Raw genomic sequence first — 15,468 nt, 5'->3', positions numbered from 1 at the left:
TGCGGAAGCCAGGCTCGGAGCAGCAGAGAGAAATTGACCCACTTGCCCTGCTGTGCTGCGCAGACTGGAAGCAAGAATACAGAGGTACCTGAGAGGGGCCGGGAGGGCTGTCGGAAAGGGGAGCTTCAGCAGGCATCTTGAAGGGTGTGCAGGAGTAATGCCCAACAGAAGAGGTGGAGGACATTTCTAGAAGGAGTGTTATATGTCCCATAGAGGCCTGGCCCCAAAGTGACATCTTCAGGCTTGAATACATTTCCTTTGTTACAATCTAGCTTGACATGTGTCTGTTTCCTAGCCCTTTGTGTTCGTTGTCACCTGTTACCCTTAGACAGCCTGAAGCAGATTTCTGATTCTCTAAGGAGAGCTGAGCCCTGAGAGCAGGAGGGATGGTGGCCAGTCGCAGACAGATGAGGCATGACCCTGGACTGAGTGGGCTCTGTGAGGGTGGGGAGCAGCACAGAGGCTGCTCCTGAAACTCAGCACTGAGCTGAAGAGCTTCAGACACCAGCCCTGGAGCCCTCCGTCCTGAGCTGTAATAGGGACTGGACTTGGGGATGGGGGACCTGGGCTGTTCAAGTCCTCTCGTGCTCTGAGTCCCACTCTCTGCATACCTGGAAACAGGCTGATGGAGGAGGCTTCATGAGTCTGCAGGCGGGGTGGCATCATTGCTGGGCCCCAGAGGCCCAGCCTCTGTCAGCGCAGCAGGAAGCCCATGGTCCCATCCCCTTGTTTGTGCCACTGTGATGTTTAGATGGTCCAGGCTTCTGGGAGCAGGTCCGGAATGTGGCATTACTGGGTGTAACTGCCTAGAATCAGAGCTCTTCTGGGACTGAGCCCAGCTGCTGTGCTGGGGCCCGTCACCAAGGCAACGAGCCCCGGGAGTCATGGAGGCTATACTGGGCTCCATTCTGGACAAGTCTCTCCTCTGTATGCTTGCTGTTCACTGGGGGACCCTGGGTAAGTTATGCGACTCTGCAGTCTCAGTTTTCTCACCTGCAAAATGGGTGTCTGTTTAGAATGCATTTGTTGCTGCCTTCAGCAGCAGAATTGCTCTCTCAGAAGCCACACTGTGATGTAAACTCTGATGTTACTCTGTTGTCATTGCTGCCTCAACACTGAGGAGGCCCGGAAGAAGCAAGGCCGTGGTGCCCCGGCCCTGCAGCTGGGGATATCCACAATGGTAGTTGTCATTGGGATATCAGGAAAGGATGCTGCAGCCCAGTGTCATCCTCACCCCAGTGCCATGGCAACTGCTGAGCATGGGGGTGAAAAGGCAGTGATGGACTGGGAGTCTGTTCCACTCCATGCCTGTCAGCCAGCCAGGGGCCTGTGCTTCCTTCTGAGCCCCAGGGTCTTAACATCAGGTGTATCTGGATGAGCACAGTGACAACTGTCACACGGGTGCAGAGAGGATGGAGGCAGGGACTGTAGCATTCTGAGTAACCCGCCAGTTCCTTTGATGGCTCCCCCATCCCACTCCAGCTCTGACTCCTCTCAGAGCCTCCATTTCCTCATCTCAGGGTTCCTGTGGGATTTGTGTGAGTCTGGTACATAGGAAATACTCCGTACAAGCTGTCATAGGATGACACAGGTACCACAGTGGCCAGGGCAGGGCAGGGTGAAGGCCTCTTGCCCCCGCCTAGGTTTAGCATGTTGGACAGATTTGTTCTAACTGAAAGGAGAGGGGGATGGCCAAGTGAATGAGTGAATGAATGAATGAATGAATGAATGATGACAGGGGAAGCACTATATCATATCAGGGTAGCTCAGGGAAACTTCAAAAGGCTAGTGCAGAGGCGATACCAGTCTCTCTCTCAGCCACTATTTGTTGACTGGGTTGATGGCCCAACCGGGGCCCAGGTACCTTGGTGTCCCAGAGTTTGGTCCTGCAGCCAGGCAGAGCCACATTCTTCAGCCTGAACCTTTCTCCTTAGCCCTGGAGTGTCTCTGACTCTTCCCTCCCCATCATGCAAGAGGCCTCCTTGTGCTGTCACTCATTGCTCGGAGCCCTGGGAGCAGAGACAGTGTGTTCGAAGGGCACCTGCTGCCTGTAACGAGAACAAAATCAGAGGGGGAGGGTTTGGCGCCCAGGAGCATCATGGCACAGCAGTGAGTGCCACACAGTTCTTGATGCCAGTTCTTCTGCAGAGCCCAAGGCACAGCACAGAGAAGGGATGTCAGAAGCCAGAGGTGCTGTAAAGCTGGGCAACTTTGCCAGCTCCCTGGAGCCCCAGTGGCTGGGAGACACGTCCTACTCCTGACCACAGCTCCATTCTGTTCCTCTGCAAGCAGCACCTGCTTTCGGGTTCATAGCCAGTCCCAGCAGAGGCCGCAGGACTCCAGATCCCAGCCAGCTCGGTTCCCTCTCCCACCTGTTGGAGGAGAATGCCTTGGCCAGCAGATGAGGGTAGGGAGGATGGTTTCTCTCTTGGGCCCACCCTCAGCATGGTGGCCTCATCCGGTGCCCTTTCCCCTCTCTACCTCAGTTTACTTCTTTGTAAAGTGGGTCCACATCAGATGACTGAGGGCACAGGGTCCTTTCCTCACCTACTGTTACCTCAATGCCTGGGACAGCAAGACAGGGTAGCCAACCTGGGGAAGGAGAGGCACAGAACTCTTCTGGGGTGGTCTGACTTCATCTAGGATATGAGATGAGCGAGGAAGGACTAGAAACATAGCTTCCATGGAAAGTGGAGTGGAAGCAGAGGTCATAGAATCCATACCTCATCCACTCAGATACAGCATGGAGTTCACTACCACCCACTGCTGTGCCCAAAGCAGACATTATTAATCAACTCATCCTAGCAAGACACGTGACCCAGTCCTCTGTGCAGTATGATCTTATGAGCCCCCGGGAGGACAACTAGTTACCATGCTTGCTGTGGGCAACAGGATCACAGAGCTGATGCAGTCCTTTCGTGTCTGGGGTTCAGCTTCACATCACTCATGGACGAGGGAGTTGGAGGGTGGGGCTCCATGGTCCCAGGGTGCCTGGAGGATCCTGTCCTTCCTAGAGAAGTAGAGATATCCCACCAAGTGCATTATATCATTATGGATCCCTAGTCAGGGGTTCCCCTGTGGAGCACAGAACCCCCCCTTCTGGAACCAGTCCCTCACCTGTCACCTGCAGGTCGCAGGTCCCAGGTCCCAGGATGAGCCCAGGACACCCTTGGGTCTCCATCTAAACCCTGGCTAAAATTGGAGGGGAGAATGTCACCAGGAGAGAGACCAGCCCAAAGGCGTGCGACTTCTCTCCTGAAATCCAAACAATCGGACAATCTGTTCGGGATCGATTTAGAAGCAGCAGAGTGAAAAAAAAAAAAATCAGCAAATACAGTGTGAAAGCTATTTTCTCTCCCTCAGCGCGGCTGGGAAGCGGCTGGGCTGGAGTTTATTTGTAACCTGACCAAGGCTAGCCAGGCCTCTCCCCTCCCCATAGTCCACTCATGCCCTCCCTGCCCACAGCTGCCTCCTCTATACCCACTTCCGGCCTCACACCTGGGGGCTCACTGAATGGCATCACCCTCCTTCAGCCTCTGGGAGTTAACACTGGCAAAGGTCACAGAGGCAGCCATGGTGGGCTTTGTGCTCCCCAGAACCTGGTGTGTGTGTGGGGGGGCTCCCAGGAGAAGCACTGGGCCAAGGCCCTGCATATCAGGGACCCAGGCTGGCATATGTCCCCAAGTCCTAGGAATGGGGCATATGTAGTAGCTATTTAGTAAACAGTTCTAATATGAATGGGTAATGGAAGGGGAAGGGAGGAGGAACAAAAATAAGGCTCAAAAATGACTCGAGTGTTCGGCTCCTGGTCACACTGATCTTGGTGGGGTGGCACTGTAGGCCGATCGGTCTCCATGGCCTTGTCTCTGGGGTCAGGAGGTAGGCCTGGAAGGTTCAGAGCCTCTGAGACTGTGAGCACCTTCACTCCCACTTTTCCCTACCCCACAGCTGGACCTGAGGCACAAGCTAATTATTTTAAAGTGACACACTGAATACACAGCCAGGGCAGACTCGGGGAGGGACCAGGACAGAGAGCTGATACTTCCTTGGTAGCTGAGTGGCCCCCTGAGGGAGGCTGGGGGCTGTAAGCAGCTGATATCTGCTGGTGTCTGAAGGCACCTCTGGGCTGTGGGAATGCTGGTGCCTCAATTGCTCCTGCTCTTTCTTCATAGAAATGGGAGGGGACTCCTGATGACTGAAGTTGGTTAGTTCAGTGACTGGCAGCTTTCTCCTCCAAACCCCATTTTCTTCCTAAAGTCCAAAGCTAAGAAAGTCCAAGGCTCAGAAAGGTTCTGGATTGTGGAGACCAGATGAGTTCAGTCTAAGTCCCGGGAGTTGTGTGATCTTAAGCAGGCAAAGCATCTCTCTGGGCTTAGTTTTTGTCCTGCAAACAGATTTTTAAGTTTGTGGAGCCTGGCACATAGTAGATGCTCAGGGCAGTCTTTCCTTTCTGGTTCCACTGTGTGGAAGCAGATACTCTGTTTAGGCTCTAACTCTATGGATTCCAGTCCCTGGGATGGGGATGCTTCCCCAGGTGATAATGGGATCAATGTCAGAACACAAGGGAACCCTTGGGTCCTGGGTATCTTGAGTACCCACTCTGAGCCATGCAGGAGCCACATGGATGGGCTGGATTGGCTGGAAGCAGCGTAGAGACACCCCATGCCAGGAAGTCTGAGACTTTACTCCAATTCCCATCTGCCATTTGTGACCTGCCACAAGATACATGCCCCCTGCATGTGGCAATGTCTCAGATCAGGCCTTGATCCTCCTCAGAGGCTCCTGAGTAGCCCTGGCCACTCCTTGCCTTCCCTGAGCACACACAGAGGACGGGTAGCAAGAGGGACAGCTCTAAGGTCAAAGATTTACTCTCAAGCCTCCCATATCTGGCCAGAGTTGGTACCCTGCTTTAAAGACTAAGTCATGCATACAGGGTCCTCTCTCCCAGACTGGCTTTTCTTTCTCCTCACTGGTTGTTAACTGTGGCTGCCCTCTGAGGGCACCCACCCACCCAGTTCCTCCCTGCTTCTGGTTCTCCTTAGCCTTTTGCAGACCAAGCTCTTTCACAAACAGCCTCTGATGTTACCTCCCCGGTGGAAGAAAGTTCTGAGGCCACGGTCCCCCAAAGTGGTGCTAATTAGACCTCCAGAATGCTGACATCAACGGAGGCCACAAGACATGGCAATTTCCTCTCCATAACCAGACACCTTCCAGTTGGAAAAGGCCAAGTCTCCTAGGGTGGGCCAAGGGAACATGGTTTCCTCTGAGTATGGGGCTCTGCTCCCCCAGGTCCCCGCCTAGGGTGAGCACCCAAAGTGAGCTTTTGTTCTAGTTTGCTTTCTATTGCTGTGATAAATACTGAGCTAAACCAATATGAAGAAGTGCTATGTTTGGCTCACACACCCCAGGCCACACTCCCTCACCTCCACCACCTCCACCACCTCCACTGCCTGAGAGAGGTCAGAGCAGAAGGTCAAGGCAGGAACCTAGGGACAGGAGCTGAAGCAGAGGCCGTGAAGGAGCGCTGCTTATTGGCTTGCTCCTCATGGCTTGCTTACCCTTTCTTATAGAATCCAGGACCACCTGCCCAAGGGAGGTACTGCCCCACTGTGAGCTGGTCCCTCCCACATCAAGGAAATGCACCACAGATTTGCCCACAGGCCAATCTGATGGAGGCTTTTGCTCAGTTGATGTTTCCAGATAAACTCTAACTTGTGTCCTGCTAATGAAAAACTAACAGGAACAGCTTCTAAGTTTCCCTAAGGTGAGCCTCCCCTCAAGAAAGTTCCTCAGAAAGGTCCCCAAAGGTGAGCTCTCCCAAAGGTGAGCTCTCCCAGAGCTGGGTGGGTTGGTGGACGGTCCTTCCATCATCCCCCTTCTGGCATCTTGAGCAGTGGTGGGAGGGGCAGGCCGGGTGCCCACAGACAGAAGCATTCTTGTTCCAGTGTGATCAGATCTGTAGCCTCTGTTTGGTCAGGGGGTGAGGATTGGGGAGAAAAGTGAAGGGAGAGATAGCAAGTAATGCTCTCTGTGCTCTGAGGCGGGCAGAGGAGGAAACCCCTGAGGCAGAAGCCCTGGGGTCTGACCTGGGAGGAGGCACAGGCAGGAGAAGAAAGCCCTTGGGAGCCAGGTTTCTCCCATTTCCAGGTGAGATGATCTGAGGTTGGGTCTGGTCCTGAGGTAAGCTGTGACCCAGTGGCCACAGCTTCTTACTGGGTAAGAAGGAGTGAAGGCCCCACATGGATGACTCAGACAGGAGTGCCTTAGCTAGTGTCTGGTTTGGGGCATAGGTGGGGGTGTCCTTGATCTGTTCTACAGCCTCCACTCCCTGCAGCCCTGAGGTGAAAAGCAAGTTAGAGAGGTGACAATGCAAGATAGATTTGGGGTTTGGACCACTGAGGAATTCTGATGGGGGGGGGACTTGTCACATTTGGGGTACCAGAGGCCACAGGATTGTAAACCAGCAAGGGAGAGACTTACCTGCTCAGGTCTGGGCTAGTTAAGAGTGTTCACCAAGGAGGGGAGCAAGAGATACTCTTTGCAGCCTTTAGAAGTGTCTGGTCCTCTCTGTGTCCAGCTTTGCCTCTGAGAAGCCATCCTGGATGACAATGAGAACAGGTAGGCCTGGCCCACCGAGGCTAGTAGCCAGGTCACAGGTCATCTATGGGGCTAAGCCACTATTGGGAAGAGCAAGTCTCGCCAGGCTCACAGTGGCAGCTTTAGTGCCAATTATGGTGAGTGTGAGTGAGGCCTCATCAGTCCCAGCCATGGACCACGTTGGGGACAGATATGTGAGTGGCCACAGTCCTCCAGGCTGGCTAAGAGGCTGACTGTGACTGTTGAGGGGTGGAGGAGCTCTCATCTCTGTGATGGTCCTATTTGCATAAATTTGAAGTTGATTGGCCTAGAGGCAACTTCATTTGACCACAGATGAGAAGCCTCTAGCTGGAACAGCAGCTACCCTCAATTAGGTGCCTTGGTGACTTGGTTTGCTATAGTTGACACTGTTGCCCCTCACTCACTCGATTCAGCATGGTCCCCCAAGGGTACTCCAGCTTAGGGCAGTTCAACCCTGCAGACAGTGACACCAGGATCTGTGACACTGGAGCTGTTAGCATGTAGCCAGATTCCCAGGCAGGATGGGGTAACCCAGAACTTACAATTCCACCCAGCATACAGGAGAGAGGTGGCCTGAGGGCCTGCAAACTTGGGTTGATGGTTTGTGTTAATAAAGCTTTATTGAAAACACCATCAGCCTTTCACTAGCTCTGTCTTGGAGCAGTGGCATTGCCTTCCTAACTCACCAACCAATATCTGCAACAGCCACACTCCAAGCAGGGTGATCAGCCACATCTGGGGATCTGCTTTCTGCACTGCAACAAAACACCTGAGACAATCAACATAAAACAAGAAAAGGTTATTTTGACTCATCATTTTAGAACATTCGCCCATGGTGGGTTGGCCCTGTTGCTTTGGGCCTCTGGCAAGGCAGAGTGTTGTGATAGAAATGTAGAAGAAACTCCTTTACCCACCTGCTGGGAACAAAAGGCATTAAGAGGAAGGAGAGGGGCTGGGGCCTCAGTACCCACTTCATGCATGTCCCCAGTGGCTGGAGGACTTCTCATTAGCCTCAGTGAGAACTGACCACCTCCTTCCAATAGTGCCAAGCAGGAGATAAAACCCTTGGTGCATGGACATTAAACTCTGGGACCCGAGGACCATCCCATTAGACAGATGGGAGCACAGAGGCTGGGAAAGGCTCATTTGCCCAAGGTCCCAAGCTGGAAATCCGTGCTCATTGTCACACTTGGCACACTTCCTTTGCCCCAGAGCATCACCCAGCCAAGGCTCTTGATTCTTTCTAGTCTAGATCCAAAGCAAAGGCTTCTGCTAGGAATAGTGCCCCTTCAGTCAGGCCTTAGAATAATCTACTTGGTCCCCATTGGGCTGTGCTCATGTGTTCCTCTGGAGAACCAACAGAGGCTATTCCCCCCCACCACCATATGCATAACCGGATTTCTGCTCCCAGCATCTGTCCAAGTGTCCACCCACTTGGACTGTGAACTCTTAGAGGGCCAAGAGACCAGAGCACAGGCTTATTCCTTCCCCAACACTGAGAGGAACTATTTACAGTGGAAGGAACAAAGCCCCTAAGAAGCCAAGTGTTCCTTAGCCATGTAGTGGGGGCCTAGTGAGAGGTGACCTGGGCTCTGAGAATGGAATCCCCCAGGTTAGACCAAAGCACTGAGCTATGAGGTCATCTGTGACTTTTGGTCTCAGTTAACAGTGAGAAAACTGAGGGGTGGGGTCTCTGACCAAAATGTCTCCCAAGGGACAGGGTTCTGGGGCTCCCATGAAGGATGCTGGGAATCACGGGGCAGGGAGGGGGCAAGTCCCTCCTGGGTTCAGAGCCCAACCACGGTTGGATTCCAGTGTTCCCTGTGTGCCTCAGCTCTCTGAAGGCATGGCCGGCCTGTCTCTCTTGAGACATATGTATGCTTTATTTTTTAAGTGTGTGTGTGTGTGTGTGTGTGTGTGTGTGTGTGTGTGTGTGTGTGTGTGTGTTCGAGTGCGTGTGTGTAGGGCAGAGTTCAACATTGGTATCTTTTGGATCTTCCGCAATTGCTTTTCCATCTTACGTTTTGAGATGGGGTCACTCACTGATTCAACCTAGTGCTGGCCACTGAGCTCCAGGAGTCCACCCATCTCTGCCTCCTCAGTGTTGGAATGACAGGCACCTGCTACTGCACTTGGCTTTTTACATGGGTTCTGGGGATCCAAAATCAGGTCCCCATGCTTGTGTGACAAAGCACATTTCCTACTGAGCTGTCTCCCTGGCCCCTATGTTGTTTTTTTTATGTAGGACTTTTCTACCTTGCTCTCTCTATTTTTTTTTTGAGGGACCTAGACCATGGAATCAGATCTGTTGCTGCCCCTGGCTTCCAGCTCTCTGCCATCTACATCTGTGTGGTGCTTTTCAATAGTTACCTGTTTGTTGTTGGTCACTAATACAATAAATATCCCTGTCTGTCTGTCTTTACCAGGGCCAGGCGCTGGTTGCTGTGGGTCCCCCATTCTCCCCCATGAGACTTGTAACAGCTGCATGTATCCCAACACATCCAGTAGATATAGATATACATTTTATAGCTCTCTTCAGCCTTGTAAAACAGTTTCAATCTGAATTCAATCTTGGGAATACAAGTATCTCCCTTGGCTTTGCATGGCTGGGGTGGCCTGGGACGTCTGGTGTGATCATTCCTTGCTTTGACAGCTGAGGAAGCTCCGGTATTTGACTGTCTAGGGTCAACGTTCTTCATCTTTCCTCCTTTGGGCTATTTCCAGGTCTCTCTCATAAACAGTGCCACTGTGAGAACATTCTAGAACTTGGTGCCCTTGGGCCTCTCTCTGCTTGGCTAAGAAGGGGGTGTAAGCCACACTCCCTAGACCTGGTGTCTGGACTGGTAGAGAGGGATGGACGCAGGATGTGATACAATGAGCCTCCCTGACAGGTCCCTCCTGGTGCTCTTTGCTCGGCTGGCATGCAGCTGGTTTCTGTGTGGCCCTGCCTCTGCCAAGGGGGGGGGGGAAGAAGAGGATCCTAATGTGGCATCAACTTTGTACCACTATGGCCCTCAGGAGGCAGTGACAAAAGTAGCTAAGTGACCCGAGTGACTCACCCAGGGAAGCATGGCTAAGAAGTGGCAGAGCTGAGACTTGAACCTGAGTTCAGACTCCAAGCCCAGAGCCCTTCCTGCTCCCTGCCAGATACCCACCCCATGCCCTCACTTCTACACTGGGGATCACCATAGCACCCCTAACCTCAAGGATGATGTAACCTCCTAGGCCCTACCACAAGGTGGTCACATGACTGTGTGCCCCTCGTGGCACCCAGCCCTCTGGGCTGCCACAGTTCATCTGGATTATGGCTAGATAAGGGCACAGAGACCCATGTGTGCTGCCTGCCAAAAAGAATAAAAACGGTTTATCTCTGGCCTGGCTCAGGAGAATGGATTCCAGGGGCAGCGGGTGGGAGCTCAGGGAGCTGGCCTCCTTTATGGCCAGGCTCTTAATGCCACCCAGGAGCTGAAGTGCAGGCTGCTGTGGGGATGCCAGCCAGTCCAAAGCAGTCAGGGGGGCTGAGCCACAAAGATCTGGTGTGGGAGGTGCTGTGAGATGGGGAAGCCAGGAACAGGGTTGGATGTGGAAACAGGGATGCAGGGTCCAGGGTTGTGTTCAGCCTGACACAAGTATCTCAAAGAGCAGGGAAGCGTGGCTCTCGACACAGAAGCCCGTCAGACCTGCCCATGTCCTAACTTGCCACCCCTTGCTGTGTGACTTTGAACTAGTGCTGACCCTCTCTGTGCCTCTGAGGCCATATAGCAATAGTCTCGCATGGAAGGTGGCTAGGAAGAGAAAGCTAGGTGAGAGACCAGGGCCTGGTGGGTGCTGAGAGTTGTAGGCCTGAGGTGGGGATAAGCTGTCTGCTCCATGGACCAGCAGGGCATGACTGCTACTCTGAGCAATGGATTGAAGGGTGGGAGTTGATGGTAGTAGCCATCATGGAATTAGGACAGAACGTTGGCCAAGCCAGTATGGAGTCAGCCAATGATGACCAACTCCCTAGGGTTCCTGCCTCCTCTCCAGGCTCCTGAGATATCTGTCCTCATTGTTATGTCCCACACACCTCGGGGCAATGAGGGCACAGAAGGGGTCCACACGGTGACACTCTTTTCTCCTCTGAGCCAAGTCTCAGGGGGTTTACATGTGTGCTAAGTCCCAGCTAAAAGGCCCCCAGAGCCCTGCTACAGCTAGGATATTTCACAGGACTGTCTTGGGTTTGCCCATCTGAGAACTGGGACTCTGGATGCTGAAAGGGTCCATGGGATAGTGAGCCCAGAGTCTGGCCTACAGAGAGTGTGGGGAGGGGGGTCACCAGTGACATGTTCCTAGCCTCCTCAGCCCCAGGAACAGCCAGACTCCTTCTAGCACATATGTGTGTATGTGGGAGGTGGCGGGCTGGCGGGCTGAAAGCCTCTTTTGCCTAAACAAGGCCTGACCCAGCTTCTCGCCTTTCTTGGGGTTTAGGGATGATGGCAACTGAGAGCCAGGAGAGAGGCCAGTGGCTGCAGGGGGATTACAGTGTATGCAGGTTTTCTGGCCCCTGCCTCCCAGAACTCTGCAAATAGACAATGTCTTGTGGAAGTTTCCAGAAAAAGGTAATGATGGTTGGGGCCAGTGATAGGAGCCTGGGTGTTGAGGGCAGAGGCTCTGTGGGGTGCACAGACAGCTGGCTCATGGCCTGTCCATGTCCTGGTTCTGCCACCCCTTGCTATGTGACTTTGGGCTAATGATGGCCCTCTCTGTGTGTCAGTGTCCTTATGCAAGAGCAGGAAGGGTGACTGGGAAGAGAGACCAGGAGAAAGACTAGGGCCTGTTGTGTGCTGAGAGCTACAGGCCTGAGGTGGGAGTAAGTTGAATGTCCCACGGACCAGCAGGACATGACGGTGGTGGAGGGTGGGGTTGGGGTTGGGGGTTAGCTGACCCAGGCCTTCCCATTTCTTCAGCTTCTGGAAGGTTGGCTGACCTTAGGTGCTCTGCCTCTGGTGATAGCTGACTTTAGACACATGCAGTATTCCATGAGGTCCCCTCCCTACCCGGTGTCTAGGAATGTCCTTCTATTCCTCCATGCCCACCCAGTAGGCCAGCCCAGTGTTGCCACGCAGAACAACAGTGAGGACAGATCAGGTTCCCAGGGGGCAGTGAGCCACACCTCATTTCCAGTCCCTCCCCTAGTACATAACAGGCGTTGAAGTGGTGCAGCCTCTCCACCTTCCCTTCAACTCTCCATCCTCTCTTCTCCCGCACCCCAGTGCTGGGAGTCTCTGTGAGCTGTGGGGTGACTCTGATGGAACACATGATACCTTCTTGTGCCCAGAACACTCACCAGACCCTGCTGTCCTGCTATTCCAGCCTCACCTTCCTCTTCCTACCCTGCCTGCACAGTTTTAAATCCACCTCTTGCCCCAGGGCCTTCGCACGGCTGGGCTCAAGGCTGGCAGTGTGTCCTCTAGTGTATACTCAGTCTCCTCTGATCTGATTTGGGCTTGCTTGCCTACCAGGCTTCATGGACTAGGGCTTTTGACCTAGACCAGTCTAGGCCCTCCCTCTGCCCTCAGGATTCCTATCTGTTTAACTCTTATCTACAGATCTGTGGTTCCCAGGCTAGTTTCTCATGAAGTATGAGGGAGGGAGTGTATGGGTAGATGAATGAAGAAGTGAATGAATGAATGAATGAATGAATGAATGAATCAATCAATCACAATGCCTTATCTCCTCCTTAGCCCTCCCCATGTCCCTTAGGATGTGTGGGCTGCTCCATTACAGACAGGAAACAAGCTCTGGTGAGGTCCCCTGACACCAAGGGAGGTCTTGGGAGAGATGCCACATCACACTTTGATAGGCAGTGGGTGTGCCCGCCTTTCCTCCCACTTGTCACTGTAAGGGACATTCCTCAAGTCACATCTCTTTCCATGCATATGCCTGGGCTTCCTGAGGCTGGCTCCCCTCCTCTGAACAGCTGATTGCTGGGAGGCCTGAGGCAGAGGGTGGCCATAAGGCAGAGATCATCTCAGCCAGACCCTCTCTTTATTGGGGACAGAGGGAGATTGAGACTCAGTAGAGAGCTGGTAGGGGCCCCCAAAGAGAAGGGCCCCCTGCTCCTTCAGCAGGCCTAGAAAGCCAGTTAGCCAGCCCCACGCAGCCTCCCTTCTTTGGGCCTTCGTTTCCTCCCCTATGAAGCAGGATGGCAGTGGGGGTCTGCGTCAGACATCTAGCAAGCACGCACGGAACTGCTAATGGGACTGGAAGGGGGCAGCCCTGGTTGGGTTCAGAACTTGGACCCTCTAGAGCTCAGTTGGCTGTGAGATGGGGAGCAGACACTGAGGGAAGGGAACCTTAAATGGGGATAAACTCTGCTCTGGAAGGGGGTTTAAGGAGACGGGAAAACTGCTTTCTTTCTCAGACAAGATGACATCATGCACCATGAAGCTGTGAGCCCAGTGGGTGCCTGTCCCACCAGGCCTGGAGCTGGGACTCCTTGATCGGATGAGGCTGCAGGTTCAGGTGGCTCCCGGCTGAGTGGCTCAGCACAAGGAGCTAGCCATTCTCACTATGCCTCTATTTGGCCTCAGTTTTTCTGCTCTAGAAGTTTCTAAAGCTTTGGCAGTATCCAGAGTGTCCACAGAGTTCTTACTCTGAGGGAAAATGGATACTTATTTAGGGTCTACTGTGTGCAAAATACAGAGTTGGAGTTCAAAGTCTGGGACACTGCCAGGCTGTGAAGCCATTCACCAGCAAGTGCTGTAAAGGCCATAGGGGCTGAGGAAAAGCCTAGCAGAGCCAGGGAGAGCTGGAGTGGCCTCGGCACAGTCTTGACACACATTTGTTAAGGGACATGGAGCCTCTCATGACTTGATCATTGCCTTTGGGAGCTGTTTGTGAACAGCTCTACCTATGAGCTCAGAGCTATTGCAGATGTGTCTGCTGCCCCGCCAGCTTCAAGTCCTCTGTCTAGCTTCACTGCCCTCTGCAAGGTGGGTGGCATGGGTCCCTTGTCACACACCAGAAAACAGACCAGCGAAGCAGCTTGCCCTTGCCCTCCCCTAGCTAGCTCAATGCCAAGGCTCCGGCTCATAGCCATCTGTGTTGATACAGAGCGGAGTCTGCACCTCGAATCCAATGAGTCCCTCTGTTGTTGAGGCTGAGCAGCCTCCATTCAGCCTGTGGTGTACCACCCTCCAGCTCCCGAACACCTCTTGGCCTCTCTGAGCTCTGGATTGCGGCTCTCATAAAAGGAGATGATGGCTTCATTCAGCCAGCTCAGCATGGGTTTATGAGATGCCTACTGTGAGCCACACCCATTGCTCCAGAAGACAAAGAGCCAAAGGAAAGTGGTCTCAACAGAGTGACACAGGTCTAGCACCAGCTGCCCTAAGGTATGAGAGGCTGGCCTATCCCGCCCACTGCTGGCCAAGCATCCGGGTTGCAACTGGTAGGTCACCTCTCCTGCCTTTTCTCAAACCCATACTGCAGCCACCCCACTCTGGTTAGCATAGTGAGGAAACTCACCTTGTCCCTCCTCTTGCCTCAGACAGATCAGAGTCACAAGCTTTGATCTGCCTTCAAACTAACGGTGACATGTCCCAAGTTCCAGGTACATATTGTCCTAAAAACCAAAACCCAGGAAGCTGACATCAGGCTAACTGATAGGGACAGCACTGGGAGCTTGAGTGACAATTGTCACTCATGACGTGTCTACACAAGACTGTGTGGGAGCTGTTGGGTGTTGGGTCTACATATGCATTCCTCTGGGTTGTGGGTTGCATGTGTGCATACATAACTGAATGTTTTTTGGGTTGTATGTGTGCTGAGCAGACGTGCGGTCATATGCATTGTCTTGATGTGTGTGTCTGAGTGTGCATTAGCCTGTGTCCTCAACAGCTGGCTATGTAGCCTTATATCCTGGTTTCTGGTGTCCACTTCTTGACACTTCTTTCCTGACCCTTTGCTCCTTCCACCCACACACAGTATCTGGCACAGACTGGGATGATGAGCCAAGGTGAGTGGAGATGCTGAGCTCTGTCTCAATCCTGCTGATTGCCATTTGTGTTCCCTGTTTATGGCTTCCATCTGGCCACAGCGCTGCTAACCACAGGACTGTGTGTGAGACCCTGGACGGCCTAGGCCTGGTGGAATTATTTATACTAACACTAACATCACTACCACTAGAAGTGGGGCCCAGGTTTGACCACTAGCTCATCACATGACTGGTTTAATGCCAGTTCACCCATGGCCATGGGATTCTGTCTGCCAGTTTTGCTTGGCTCCCTGTGGCAGCTCATCAGGTGTTCATGGAATACCATGGCTACTTCAGAGGCGAGGTGACATTGACCTGTGCCACATAAGCAGATCTGATATGGACATCCCAGACAGTTCACCTGGGTATGGGTGGCTACAGCACAGGCAAGACTCTGGGCTTCTACTTGGGGCCACTTGGAACCCAGAAAGCATAGAATCCCTCCCCACAGCTTTTGGCTTCTTCATGTGCTTCAGGGCCTGGGAATGACCAGTGACTTGTCCTTGTGGCTCTTGCCTGCAGAGGAACAAGTCCCTGGCCCCTCACTTCACTCTCAAGACAGGACACAAGCCACATGAGCACCATGACCAACAGTCCCTGCCCAGGCCGAGCATCTGGACACTTAGGGTGGAGCACTATTTTGGTGGTCTCTTGAGGTGTGATTAGGAGGGAAATTTGTAAGTGGAAGACTTTGCCCATTGAGCCTCTGGCCCTGGCTGCAGGGTGGGTAGGGTGGCCTTGGGGTAGGGAGGTGGCACCTGCAAAGGTTCAGGGGAACCACAGGCCCTGGAGGCAGAAATCTATGCAACAGGTGGTATGGGGTGGGGAGGCAG

This window comes from Cricetulus griseus, chromosome 2 (assembly GCF_003668045.3).
Source record: "Cricetulus griseus strain 17A/GY chromosome 2, alternate assembly CriGri-PICRH-1.0, whole genome shotgun sequence".
NCBI lineage: Eukaryota > Metazoa > Chordata > Mammalia > Rodentia > Cricetidae > Cricetulus > Cricetulus griseus.
The sequence above is the reverse complement of the archived record's forward strand: the minus strand, read 5'-3'. Positions refer to the sequence as shown.